This window comes from Harpia harpyja, chromosome 7 (genome assembly GCF_026419915.1).
Source record: "Harpia harpyja isolate bHarHar1 chromosome 7, bHarHar1 primary haplotype, whole genome shotgun sequence".
Taxonomy (NCBI): domain Eukaryota; kingdom Metazoa; phylum Chordata; class Aves; order Accipitriformes; family Accipitridae; genus Harpia; species Harpia harpyja.
In genome coordinates this window covers 9,255,964-9,269,511 of record NC_068946.1, presented here as the reverse complement: position 1 = coordinate 9,269,511, position 13,548 = coordinate 9,255,964, and positions in this window count along the sequence as shown.

Here is a 13,548-nt window from a genome sequence, read left to right as displayed (position 1 = left end):
CTGTTGAGAAAAGCAAAAGTATAAAGTGGAGCAATTTTGGGGGGTGAGGGAAAGACACTGCTGGGGGGAAAGGCAATGCTCGTGCTCTGCCACTATCACTGTCTTGCCTTTGGGAAGCGTGAGAGGAGGTCTAAGCCAGAGAGATGCTGCCATGTGTGCCCCGACCACCAAGATTTAGTACAGCAGGGCCCCAGCTGCCCCGTCTTGCTCCCTGCAGGCTGGCCTGGAGCGATGCCATGAGGATAATGCGCTGTCCTACCCGCTCCGGCTTCCCCTCTGCCTGGGATTGGGTTAGTGCAGAGTCCTTGCTGCAGGACGAAATATTTGGAGAACTAATAAGCAGAGGGGCACTGCGAGGGGAGGTGGAAAGCAAACCAGTTCCTCTCTCACTCACCCACTTGTCTGCAAGTCAAGAGGCAAAAGGGGAGCAGAGAAAAACCTCAAAATGGCACCTTGAGCCAACAGGAACATCTGCCCATGCTGCAGCGAGGAGTCAGCATGGGGTGGCATTGCTGAGCCCTTCTGTGCAAACTGGGAGTTCCCTGCGTGGTCCAGAAAAGTCTGGAACTGTGACCATCACCCTCTGGGCTGAAGGAGGGGGTCCTTCCAAACCTGCAGTCTTGTTTTTCTTCCTTGCTTTGTCTTGAGAGGGGAAAGGTTGGGGGAACACGCAGACATACGTTAAATCCCGTCTGTGCTGTGGCAGTGATGGGCTGGGGGAGAGTCTGTGGTCGCTGGAAGGTCTCCAGACACCATCCGGCTGGAAGGCTGCTGACAACTGACTTGAAGCAGCACAGGGCGAGGGAGGTTTGTATCAAGGCATCCCCCCAGTACGCCCCAGCTGCCTCCCTCCTGCCTGCTCAGCCCCGGCTCCAAAAAACCCTAAGCAAAGGGTGCCAGGTGGCAGGGGGGGCTGACACCCTGGGGAGATGCCGAGGTAGAGCCACCACAGGTTGATTCACTTCAGTGCAAACCAGAGATCTCACCAGAGCAGGGATTGCCTTTTCAATGGCTTGGTTGGTCAAGGGTGCAGCATCCTCAGGGGGTGATCTAAGCTTTGCCCCCACGGCTCCATCTCTTTAGCCCCCCAAGGCTGCAAGTTCTCAAGAACCTTGGAGACTGTTCCTCCTCTTCCCGGCTCATGCAGAGGAGGTCACAGACCTCAGGCCACTGGCCCAGTTTTCTGTTCATTGTCCATCTAGGATAAGGGCCAAAGCTGAACAAGACAATCCAGATCAGTGTGGAGATAATCTCTGCACACAGGATTTTTTCAAGCTGCGATGAAAGCTGAGCCCTGTAAGTGTCACCCAGAGATACCCCGGCTCTGCAGCGCTCTGGCTCTTCTCACAACTGTAAATTTCAGCACCAGAGGGGGGGGTGGGAAGTGCCTTTTTTTCATATTTACTTTGTCTATTAAATAATGAGTTCATGCTGAATGAGCCACGGGGTTTTCTTCTCCTAGCAATCAGGCTCCACTGGGCTGTGTAAAACCAGCACGTGCTGCAAACACCTAATCGTTGTTGGTCTCCTCCTGAGAGTCCTTAGCTAGGAGGAGAGGTGCCCACGTGGTGCCTCTTGACAGTGCAAAGGGGACACTAAGGCTGCCCTTGTCCCTCCTCCCATCTCTCCTCAGGAGATGCTCGTGTTTGGACCGCAGACTGCATCCCTGCTTTCCCATCAGTGGAAGGAGAGCTTGCTCACTAATCTTCTGCCTTAACCACTTGACACACCGCTGGCTTAAGAGGCCACTTATCTTAGATTTCAGTAAGTCTGCGACTTCCTCCTGTTAAGAGGGCGCTGATATTCATCTGCTTAAAACGGTGCACTCCTCCCCTGCCTGCAGCCAAGGGGCCACAGCTGCTACATGTGCTGCTGGAAGCATCTTACCAATGGTCTCAAGGTACGTTTGGGCTGGGAGGGGGCAAGAACTGCCTGTAGATGCAGAGTCAGGGACCTGCCACCTCTTGCCTCCATCCCTGTGCTGTGGGGTGCTGGATTTGGAGGGGATGTGGTGCCAGATTCCCGGCACACTCCAAGCTGCCCCCAGCCAGTGCATTTCACTTGTCCCTTATCCCTCCACAAGCCACGGGCGCTCAGCTGCATCCTTTCCATGCTGTTCCCTACGGTCCAGTGCTGCTCGCTTCAGCATGGGCTGCTGCTGGGTCCGGCTGCACTAACGCTCTGCCTTGTCTCATTTCTTTAACTGTAGCTCTCCATTTTTGTGGTCTCCAAGCTCACCTTTCTACAGGGTTCATGGTAAAACCAATGGCTTCTCTCACTTTGGCCTCCATGGGTGGCAGGGGTTGAGGGCTATTTTTTTTAAGTTTAACCGTTGTTGCAGAAATAGGATGGTAGGATGGGAGAAAATGAGCCCCGAGCCTCTCAAAAACCCTTCCTTCAAACGGCTCTTCCCCTGGTGGATCCCACCCCACAACCCCCCAGTTCCATCCCTTCCTCTCCCCACTCCAGCTTCAGCCCCAGGTGAGGGACTGTCTCCACTGCCCCACATCACCTCCCAGCACGGTGGTGAAACAAAACATGCTTCACCCTCATGCTGAAACAAGGTGCAAGGAGATGCCAGTTACTCTGTGACCACAGAGCAAAACATTCATGTCCTCCTCCTCCAGTGCCCCCCAACTGCTCAGCCTGTCCCCTACATCCCCCATACACCCAAGAACATCCCACTAAGCCTCTCCCCACCATGGCATCCCTCCACACGCTGGCCCCCATCCCAGCCCCACAGGCTCGACACTCAGTCCTCGGCCTCGGCCCCCTTGACACCCTCTCCCTGGTGAGCTCATCTCTCCTCCGAGCACTCGCAGACCGACATCTCCACCCAGCCTCTCCCGCTCATAAACCTTCCTGCATGTCCCACTGCCAACTCGAGATCATTGTGGCAAAAACAGGACATCCCCTCCAAGTCCTCCCCACCCTGCTCCAGCAGATGGGTAACTCCATGATTTTTTTTCCCATTCCCCAAACTCCCAACTTCACCATCATCTCCTGCTCTTTCTTTTTTCTTCACCTTTTCTCCTGGAAAATCCACCCCATGTGTCATGTACCTTCAACCTCAGCTACTCCATGCTCTGGGCTTCATGTTTGCCAACTCTCCACCCTCCAGTCTGAGCACGACAGGGCCAAGCACATGGGCAGAGCAGATATTTCTCTCCAGCTGTTTTGGCCACATCACCCTCGTGCCCTTTATTGGCCATGAACACTTTCATCACTCCCAACTATCTCATCCTCCCTCCCCGGGCATGCTCAGCCTCACCCGCCACTCTCCTCACAAAGCAATTAAATCACCATCGGTGACATTAATAGCGCTCATGCAGAGCACGAATTAGCACTCGCATCCTTTCCCTCCCTTACACAGTCAGCGAACGTAATAGCAAATCCCCTTGCATATTCCTGCAGTGGCAACCACTGTAATGTTCCTGTATCTCCTGGTCTCCCTTTATACACATGAATTTACCAGCTGGCTGTAGGGAAGCCAGGTGATGGAGACAGCAGGAAACAAGAGCTTGGGACCACTGAGAAAAGATGCTTTGAAGATGGGATGGTGTCTCTCTGCATGGGCAGATGGCAGAAGAGAATGAGTCATTGTGGCTGCCACATCATGGGAATTCGAAATGATGGGTCTCACCTCAGTCTGGCACAAGAGCACCCACACTGGGGTGATCACTGCTCCCACCTACACTTGCTGAAGATGTCAGCGGTGTCTTGGCCACCCAAGCACTTCCTCCATCAGCCCCAAAGCTGCGGCAGAAGGCCACACTGAAGGACGCCCGGCGGAGCAGAGCCTTTGACAGCAGCATGATCCCATGACAGCAGGAGGGCGCCCAGCCAGCGCTCCTCAGAGAGGCCTCCCAACCCTGACTGCCAAAATCCTGCTTTAAGTACAGGAAAATAAATTGTGCAACCTGCCTTAGACTGGATTGTAACACCCAGTGCAGGCGGAAGGGGAGGAAGGGACAGGAGCCGGGCTGAGGATCAGGCCCCACATCTCAGCATTTAGGCTGCACCATGCTAACATCTGGCGCTTGAGCAGTGCCTGCACCAGGCGCTCCCCTCCTCGTCTCTCACAGGTATGCCCGGGATGTTTCTGCAGCCGCAGAACCCTTCCTCAGGGGTCCCAGAGATGTGGCCACACACAAGCCCCATTCTTGTGCCTGTGCTCAGACCTCAGGAGCCACGAGCTCCCCTAGGCTGGCCTCCTCACCTGGCAAGACATTCCTCCCCCCATCCCAAATCTGACCATTAATATCCATTAAGTGCATGTGCAAGGCATGTTGGCTGGGTGATTCTCCGTACCACTGCAGATCCCCAACCTGCCCTGGGCAGTGCCTCAACACCAGACACTTGGTCCAAAGCAGCTAAATCATACCTCAGGCATCCTCTCCTTCCAGATCTCCATCGACCACGAGTGAAAGCTCAAATTGCAAGCCTTAATTAGAATCAGTTGCTCAGCAGTGCAGAAAAAAAACCACCCAAAAACCCTCAGTGGCTGTTGAGCCCACTTGTCCTTCCAGCTCTTACCTAGGACAGTTGTTGCACTATCACAGCTTTGCTCCTGTAATTGCAGCCACACAAAGCAGAGGCAAGACAGCATTGAAATATCCATGTGAGCTTCTCCACGTGCACACCACAAGTGAGAGCAATTATAGCAAGGCATAATAAGAAGGGGTTGGAAAATGCAATGGCCTGTCTCTTCAGATGTCACAGCCTCCCTGAGCTGGGTGGTAGCTAAACTCAGCCCATGAGAAGGTCTCACCACTGCCTCCAGCCCCTCTAAAGAAGGCTATCAAGCAAGGTTGCAAAGCAGGCAACCACCAGTTGGATAACTTCCCGTCACAAGCGACTACTGGTGTACAGACCAGGAACCGAAACCATGATGGCTGGTCACCTCTCTCACCTGCCTTATCATCCCCAGGTGCCCAGAAGGTGGTCTCGCAGAGGTACATGAACCCTTTGCCAGAACAGGACTGCTGTTTACCAAGCAGGAGCTCAACAGAGCTGTGACTTCTTCCCCACACCATAACCTGAGATGCCATCAGCTTCTCCAGTTCCCATCCTTTGGCCTGCAAGATGATTTCAACTACATGCATGTACAAGCATTGCTTTGCTGGTCCAGAAACAAGAGATGCACAATCTGCTCCCACCACATGTCAAGGAACTGTCAGAAAAATTGCCATGGCCAGGAAAGGATGTAGGAAGCCAAAAGTGCTACTGCATCTTCCTTCTTATCTACAGTTTCCACCACAGAAACCCAAGAGACTCAGCACCTGACAAAGCATGCAATTTACAGCCTCAAAACCTCAACTTTTCTGAAGGAGAGAAAGTTGGTGTATGGAAGTTTATCAGTGAATGGCTTTTGAACCCAAGAATGAGAAATTTAAAAGGGAGTTTTCAGGCTGCTTCTGAAAAACAGTTCAGGCACCCTGTTGTACTGCAAAAAGTTGCTTGCTGAGCTACTGTCCAAGAAGGAAGTTGTGCAGAGAATTAAATGTGGCAGGATTATAGATGCCTTCAAACTCGAAACTTGGCTATAAAACAAGATGTCCAAGAAAGACTACAGAAATAGAGAACACGTTCAGAGCAGTGGCAGGGGTCAAGGCACTGTGGTTTATATGCAGCTCAGCTGTAGGAGTGAAAAAATCTGGAATTCTGCAAAAAAAGGAACATCAATATTCGTGTTGCCTCGCAGAATTACCAGGGGTAACAGACCTTGCACAGACAAGCTATCTGAGGCCAACCACAGGGTGACTGTCAACTTGCAGCCACTTCCAAGGACACCATGAAGATGTTCTGGAGTCTCTACCTGCAGCAGGATATTTAACTTATTTTGCATGGTAACAACACCCTCCAGGCTCATGGGGGGCTATAGGAAATGCATCTCAGAAGGCTTCATGTTGCAGCTTTCTATTCTAGAGCCAAGTCCTGTCTCTGGAAAGTCAGAGGCAGGTGAACTCGAGCACTTCATCTTTTGCTTCATTAGCAATGAGCCACACTTCCTTCCACCTGGTTTGCTTTGATTTGGAGCAAAAGGCAGGCTTGTTCCAAGTCCATCAGTAGACCTCACTAGATCTGTGGTAATAAAGACAAGTGGGGAATGAGCATGGAAGAGGACATCTCACAGCTCCAGGGCTGCCTCTCACATACATGGAAGTTGGTGTGATGGTACTGCATCTTTGCTGTTTCCTCAAAGCCAAGAGAAGAAAGACACCAGGTCTGGATGGAAAGCAGGATGAACGAGTAACCAATGGGGCAAAAGAAGGAAGAATACACACAACCCACGGCACAGCAGGAAGATGCACAATCTCAAGGGGACTGGACCACAAGGGGCAAAGTGGGACGGATGGGACCCCCAGGACGCTATTAAGAAAAACAAACTTTGAGATGAACATGGGGAAAGGCAGAACAGCCAAAGTGAAACAGCAGCAGTGGAAGCCCTGCAGATAGCTCATTTGGGACTTGGCCTGGTGTAAGTGCTCTGCTTTCTGTGGCCAGCTGGAAAATCTGCAGCCATTTCATTTCCACCAAGAAACCTGGAACATCTGGGAGGGCCTCAGCGCTGAATTAGATGCAAAATAAATCAGTCCTTTGTGTCTTTTTTTCTCAATAAAGTCACTTTGCCATCTCAGTTTTCCACGTGCCACAGCTAGGAAAGGTCGGGCTGATAAAGAAGCATGCTGGGATGATGGTACACCTCAGAGTCCTTGTCTGAGGTTGCCTGCAGATTCAGGGAGTCAAAGCATCAGTTACACTCTGCTCTTGGGCTTTTTCCTTTTACCTTCTCTTGGTTAGAGAAGGCTGGTGTATATTGTTGTACGTGCAAACCACATGGAGGTTTAAACACAATCCTGGTCTCCTTGGTGAGTGTCAAAACCACAGAAGCCCTGATAAGAGAGGACGGTCATGCAATGTGAGGGGATCTTCCAATACCGTGGCCGAGAGAGAGCTGCCAACCTAAAGGCTTTAGCAGGTGAAGATACTGGAGGCAACAACATAGCATCTAGAGGAGCAGAGGTCAGAACAAAGATGGGGCTGAGGAGGCAAATGAAGATTTTGGAGCTGGAGAGCCTGTCCAGGCAGACGGCTCAGGGCAGAGGCAGCGGTGGAGGTGTTGCGACTTCCCCAAGCCCTCTCTGAGTTTCTCAGCCAGCATGAGCTGGAAACCTCCCAGAACCGGGCAAACAGCCCAGGAGAAGCTGAGCTCTGGACTAGTGGGGATGGTGCCTGGAGAGCAGATGAAGCCGAGGTCGTAAAAGCCAGTTAAGAGTGAGGGCAGTGGGACAAATCTACTTGAAATCTTCCTCCACGGCTCTGCCACAGGTTTAAGAGCAGCCCTTTGGAGGTGCCCAAGCTCTCCTAGCGGAGCAGTTTCCCGGCTGCAGCTCCTGCATCTTCCCATAGTGCCAAGACTCATCTGCCCATGTGCTTCCCCATGAAGAAGATGCCCCACTGCTATGGAGACAAGAGGAGAAGTAGATGCTTGACTGGGTAGGTGGAGAGCAGTTGTTTTGTCACTGCTGGAGAAAGTGCTCAGCCCATGAGAGATTTGGGGGGAACCCAATTCTGCCATGGGGCTGAGCACCCACAGCCCAGTGCACCGGAGGAGGAAGGGCAGGATCCCAGCACTCGGTCAGGGATGACACTGGGCATTTCACAGGTCATGTGAGCACAACAGCCATTTCCAGGGATGTTCTCGGGCACGGTAACAGACTCTGCACATGTTTTTCCAGCCAAACCCAGCTCAGGAGGGTCTGTTCTGTGCCCTGATACAGCAGAGGCCCTGAGCTTAATTCTGAAAGTACAGTAAAAATCCCCTCTAATAAACAAATTCACAATGGTCCTAATAAAGCCAACCCCTTTTTTTTTTCCTTTGTAGCAACCAATGGGGAAGCCACCTCAAGCTGTTTTTTCCTCATCCTATTTCTGTCTCCATCTCCCATTTCCTTCTATCCAATATTACCTTCCAAATTCCAGCTCTGATCCTCAGATAATTCGAACATATTGCATTGCTTTACAAACTGTGTTATTTTATCCCTTTCACCTGCCACTTTTCTTTTAGATAAACACTCATAACTCCCAACATATCACTTTAACTCTTTGACCATCACTGGAAATTGAACCAGCCAAGACTTTCACAGGGGGAAATTCTTTCCTCTCCTTTCTTCTCTGTTTTGTGCATTAAGCCAAGCAAAATCTCACCTGCCTTAGCACTGTCTTCGGATCATTTTACTTAAGCTCTGCCTAATAATTTCACCAACTTCTTGGGTTATTGTATCTGTCCAGGCTGGACTTGTGGTGTAAAGCTGTCTTAATCACAGCTCCTTGTTGAGGGCTACTCATTTCCTGCCCCAACCATCACCTCTCAGGATTTGAAGACCCTGAGCTGTGTACAGGATACCAGATTTAGATACAGGCACGCCCCCAGCAAAGCAGGGAGCTGACACATCTCACACCTGTTTCCCATCACAATGCAATGGGCACGGACAGCACCATGAGCAGGAGCTGAGCAAAAAGCTCCCAAATGAGGAGCATTTTCCTAGTGCTCCTTCCATATCACTGCCAGCACTTGAAGTCCAGCCCTGCCTCGTCTTTGCTGTTGGATCTCACCTCAGAGTTGCCCCAGCATCACCTCTTGAACATCAGCAGTGTCCTGGAGAGCCAGAAACAAGCCATGGTGGAGCTGGGGAACAACAAAAACATGGGGCAAAGGGAAAAAGTTGCAAGCTTGAAATCCCTTTTTCCCCTACAAACAAAAATCAGGAGCACTTTACTACTCATTCTCACATCCATCACCCAGGGATCCCTGTTCAGCTCCTTGGGCTTAGCTGTACCTGCCCTCCTCAGGACTCAGATCCACCTCCTGCAATCATGGGATCAGCTAAATCACCATCCTTCAAAACGTCTCTTCCCCTCAGTCCAACCTTAACTGCCTTAAAATCTGTTGTCCTTCCCCAAACTTCTTCCTTCAGGACACTGGACCAAAGTAGGTTTCGGTTGAAGTTTGTTAAGGCAGGGGTGTTGCAGGGAAGCCAGCCACCTTGCATGGAGTCCCTGCACAGGTCAGAGCCAACAGCAGCCATTCAGGTGTGCTAAAAGGAGACCAGCATTGAACATGTCCCTCTTCACTCTGCAATAGCTGGACCCACACTGAGTCCTGCTGAAAATCCTACCTTGGCCAAGTGCTCCTCACTGCTGGGCCACCATGGCCGGCAGCCTGGTCCTCTGCCTCCCATGTGCCTCACCACCACCACGTCCTCAGTTAGGGTGTCATCCCAGTCCAGATGGGCTATGGGAACATGTCACGCATGGGGCAGGTCAGGTGGTAACGGAGAGAAGCTACTTGGAGCACAACTTTCTTGCTCCCATGTAAAAGAATTTCCTGGTATTCACCAGTGGATGCAGAGCTTACTGTCACCTTCCTCCAGGGCCACCTTCATCATCTTTCAGACATCATTTTGGGGGGAAAAGAGCCAAAACATGAGGGTCTTGCAGGGTCCCACACTAATGCAGACTGACCTCCTGGCCTCAGCACTCCACCATGGAGCCAGCATCCCCTTCCCACTCAAAACCAGAACTCAGGAGCCACCAGTAGGACCAGATGGACTAAAGTTCTGACATGAGGGATAGCAGGGACACCTCACAGTTCAGGAGGGAACCCACAGTCCTCTGAAAACTGCTGCTGGCTCCCTTGCCATGAGCCTCAAAAGGCTGCCGGGAGGTGCCTCGGTGAACAGGGCTGCTCCACAGAGATCCACCCGCTCAGCCTGGGGTCACAGCCGATCTGTGTCGCAACGTCTCTCTGAGTCATCCGTTTCCTCCCAGTCACCGAAAATTGCCTCTAAGTTTGCACAGATGGTGCTTAATCCCCGTTTGGACAATGGGCGTTTGGGCTTTTAAACGGCAATTACTAAATGAAAGCAGGGGGAGGAAGGGGAGATGGTGAGGGGTGGGAGAGGGCACAGGCAGGACTGCAGGATGGAGGCCAGCAGTGCAGCAAGCCAGGCAGTGCTTAGCATCCAGCAGGGATGCAGGCACTGGACATGCACCCTGGTTTAGCCCACAGAGGCTCAAAGCAAGTCAATGCTAAATCTGAGAGGGATGAGGACCAGGGGACTCTGTCCCCTGGATAAGGACTAGTGGACCATGTCCACCACAGAGACCTTAGCCTGCCTGGGGCTTTCTGTCCTTGACCTGGTCTAGACTGCTCTCCCTGCACATCACCCTGGGGGTGCCATGGGTCAACAGCATGGTCATTGCTGCACGAAAGACAGTGGTAGGGTGGCTGGCTCCTTCCCAAGGCCAGGAGAGCATCTGGCAGGTCCTCCTCCCACCCTGGATCCCACCCACCTCTGGGAAAGGACATCCTCCCACCACAGATGGATGGCTGATGCCATGGTGAATTTGGTCTCCTTGAAGGGGAGTGATGCTGAATGACGCTGCGTCCAGCCTGCAAAGGGAAACGCTCAGCACCTTACTATGTGTGCCCTGGGCTTTGGTGCTGGCATGGCTGGAGGTCCCAGAAACGCTCTGTACAACAAGCAGTGTGGTGCTTTCAAGATCTCTCCTCTCCTGCCTGCACTCAGCTGGACTCATATTGAGGTGGGGGAACCGGACCCTTTTGCACCACCACCCCAGCCCCAAACCTATGGCAGGACCAGGTACAGTGAAGGTTCAGGGATGAAGGGGGTCAGCCCATGCTTGAGCAAGGGGGAAGACCTTCTGTGGGGCAAAATCCTCCTTTCCCACTGCTAATCCTTTCCAGCCACCAGTAGGACCACTGGGGGACTTAAAACAAGCATGAGAGCAAACCTGGGCTGAGACAGGGCAGGGAGAGCCAGCAGGACTCGGCATGGGGATTTGGGGCAGGGAAAGCCTCTTCCCTGCCAACTCCTCCTCTCCAGCTCAGAAGAGGTGACGTGGGGCAGGGAAGGGGGTTGCTCTTTCTCCACCAAAAGCAGAGCATCGTTTCTCAGTCCCAGGGCTCCCAAGCAACGGGGTCACAGCTGAAAAGCCTCCGCTCCCTGCAGATTAAGTGGGGCTGATGCAGCCAGGAGAGGCGAGATATCGAGGTCTCGAGAGCCCTGAGCAGCATAGCATGGGGCCAGCTTTCCTCCCCGGCTGCGCTCGCTGTCCCCGTCACGCGTTTGCGTCCATTTGACGGAGCCCCGCACTTCAGAAGCAATTAGCAGCCGAGTTGAACTAATTCCCCGCGTGGCAGGTCCAACACAAACAGCGCACGCTGGCCTGCGCCCCACACCTCCGCGCGCATTCACCTCTGTTTCAGAGGGCCAGGGTGTCCCTGCCAAGAGCAACACAAATAACCCGCTGCTTCTCCAGGTTAAGAGGCAGCCCTGGAGGGCTGGAGCTTGGTGGCCGGGGCCATGCACACTGCTGCTGGCTCCTAAGCCGGCAGAAAAGCAGCCTCTGTTAACAGCTCGGGTCAGGACGGAGGCAAGCAACAAGGATTCGTGTATGTGGTGCTTGTCCCAGGGGGCCGGGGGGGAAAAGGCGCGAGGTCTGGGGGCGGGCAGCGAGGGAGTCCCAAGCCGGGGAGCGGGGGGGTTTCGGGGCGGAGGGGAGAAGGTACTTGCAAACAGCACCTGCGGGGTGTTTGTCAGCCCCGCGGAGGCTCCAGCAGCTGAAATAACAACTTGGCGAAGGGGGGAAAATGCTGCTGGGCCCCCTCGCCCCAGCGCCAGTCCCTGCTGCTCGGCTCAGGCTCTGCTGGGATGCAGGCCAGTGGGTCACCACAGGGACCGCCCAATCCCTTCTGGAGCCAGGGATGTTCCTGGGCTTGGTGACAGCCCCTGGCAGGGTTTTGGGACTCACCCAAGGGCTCCTGCTCCTGTTTGACCCCCACGACGCTGCAGCACAAGCAGGGTTGCCAGGCTCTTCTGAGGTGCGTTGTGATTTTGGGTGCAACAGGTTTGAAGAGTTAAAATCAGGCCCCCTCTCTCCAAGGAGAGAATGCAGGACATGTCTTCTGAAAATGAAGGGACCCAGGCTGCTCTCCAGGAGACGAACCCACTGATGGCTGAAGACAGGAGGGGAGACAGCAGCAAATCCTCCCCCTTGGCACACCAGCCCGCATTGGGCCAGCTCTGCTTGGAACCCTTTGGCACAGGGCACCACGCTGCTGTTGCCAGGCCAGGATGCCACCCACACAGCCTGGAGCAGGTCAGGGCTGCCTGCCTTGTGCAAGCATGCCGAGACAGCCCCAGGGCAGCAGCCAAGCACCCATCGGAGCCGAGACTTGTCGGGAGTGGTGCGGGAGAGCAGCTGGCAGGGTGACAGCAGCGCTGAGCGCCATGTCTCACCTGGGATCAGCATGTTCTGAGGATTCCAGGCGGCATCACAGAGGCTGTGACCCTGGTGTGCCAGCTCCTCCTCACTTTTCACTGCTCCTATACTTGGGGACATATTTATGCCACCCACCATCTATGCCAGGACACAGCCAGGATCATTCTGGGGGCACCCACTAGAGGAGAGGAGATAAAAAGCTGTATCACCAAGCATCAGCCCCAAATCCACATCTCCCATGCGTGGCCAGGGACAAACCCTGCCTCCGCAGTGCCCCTTCAAGTATACTCGGACAGGCAGGGTCTTGGTTGCTCATCCTGCCCATACTCCCCCAACCAGCCCCATGACCCAGCAGAGGGGTAACCACATCCCCCCTGCAGAAGTCAGGCTCACACAGCCCATCTAGACAGGGGACTGACATCTCCAAGACTCACAGTGTGCACACAAGCCTTTGGCCCACAGATGCTCAGTCCTCTGCTGTGAGCAGAGGTCTGTCCAGGCCCTGTTGCAACGTGTGGCTGGAGATCCACCCCAGCAGAGTGATACCTGGCTCTGGACACGTTCCCACACACGCTGCAAAACCACAGCCACTGCCCCAAGCAGGCGATGGAGAGGTCCCAGGGTCAAGCTATTAAGCCTCCTATCTGTTTAAACCCTTAAGCTGTCCTGTGATCTTGGCCAGGCATCCCCGTGCTGGAGCCTATGGTGGGGAGGGAGAGGGGCATTCAGCAAATGATGCCTCATGCAATCGCCCCAAGGAGCCAAGGACTGGGGGCTGCCAGGACTGGGGGGGAGTGGCAGGAGGCGGAGGGCTTGGGGGGCTGCCAGTGGGCTGGGAAGGCCTCACGGCACAAAGCAGCCCCTTTTCCACCTCTGCCCAGCCCTTGGGCTCCTTTCCACCATGCCTGCGTGCACCCAGCAGCTTCCAGCCCCTGAATGCATCCACAAAGCCACAGAAGAGGAAAACGCGAGGGGGCCAGGGCAGAAGCTGGTGGATGGATAGGGTGGATGGATGCACATTTTGGCCTCAGTGGGAGAGCCAGCCAGTCATACCTGGCAGGACCAGGCTGTTCTTGGGCACTTACCCCAGGCAGCAGGGTTTGGCCTGCTGCTCAATGTCTGCTCAGTATATTCCACTGCTCCGGTGCATCCAGTGGCTGGGATTTGGCTGCTGCCACGTCCCCAGGGTCTTATCCTCAGCAGGGTGGGCAGGAGGAGGAAAGAAGCCATGAAATG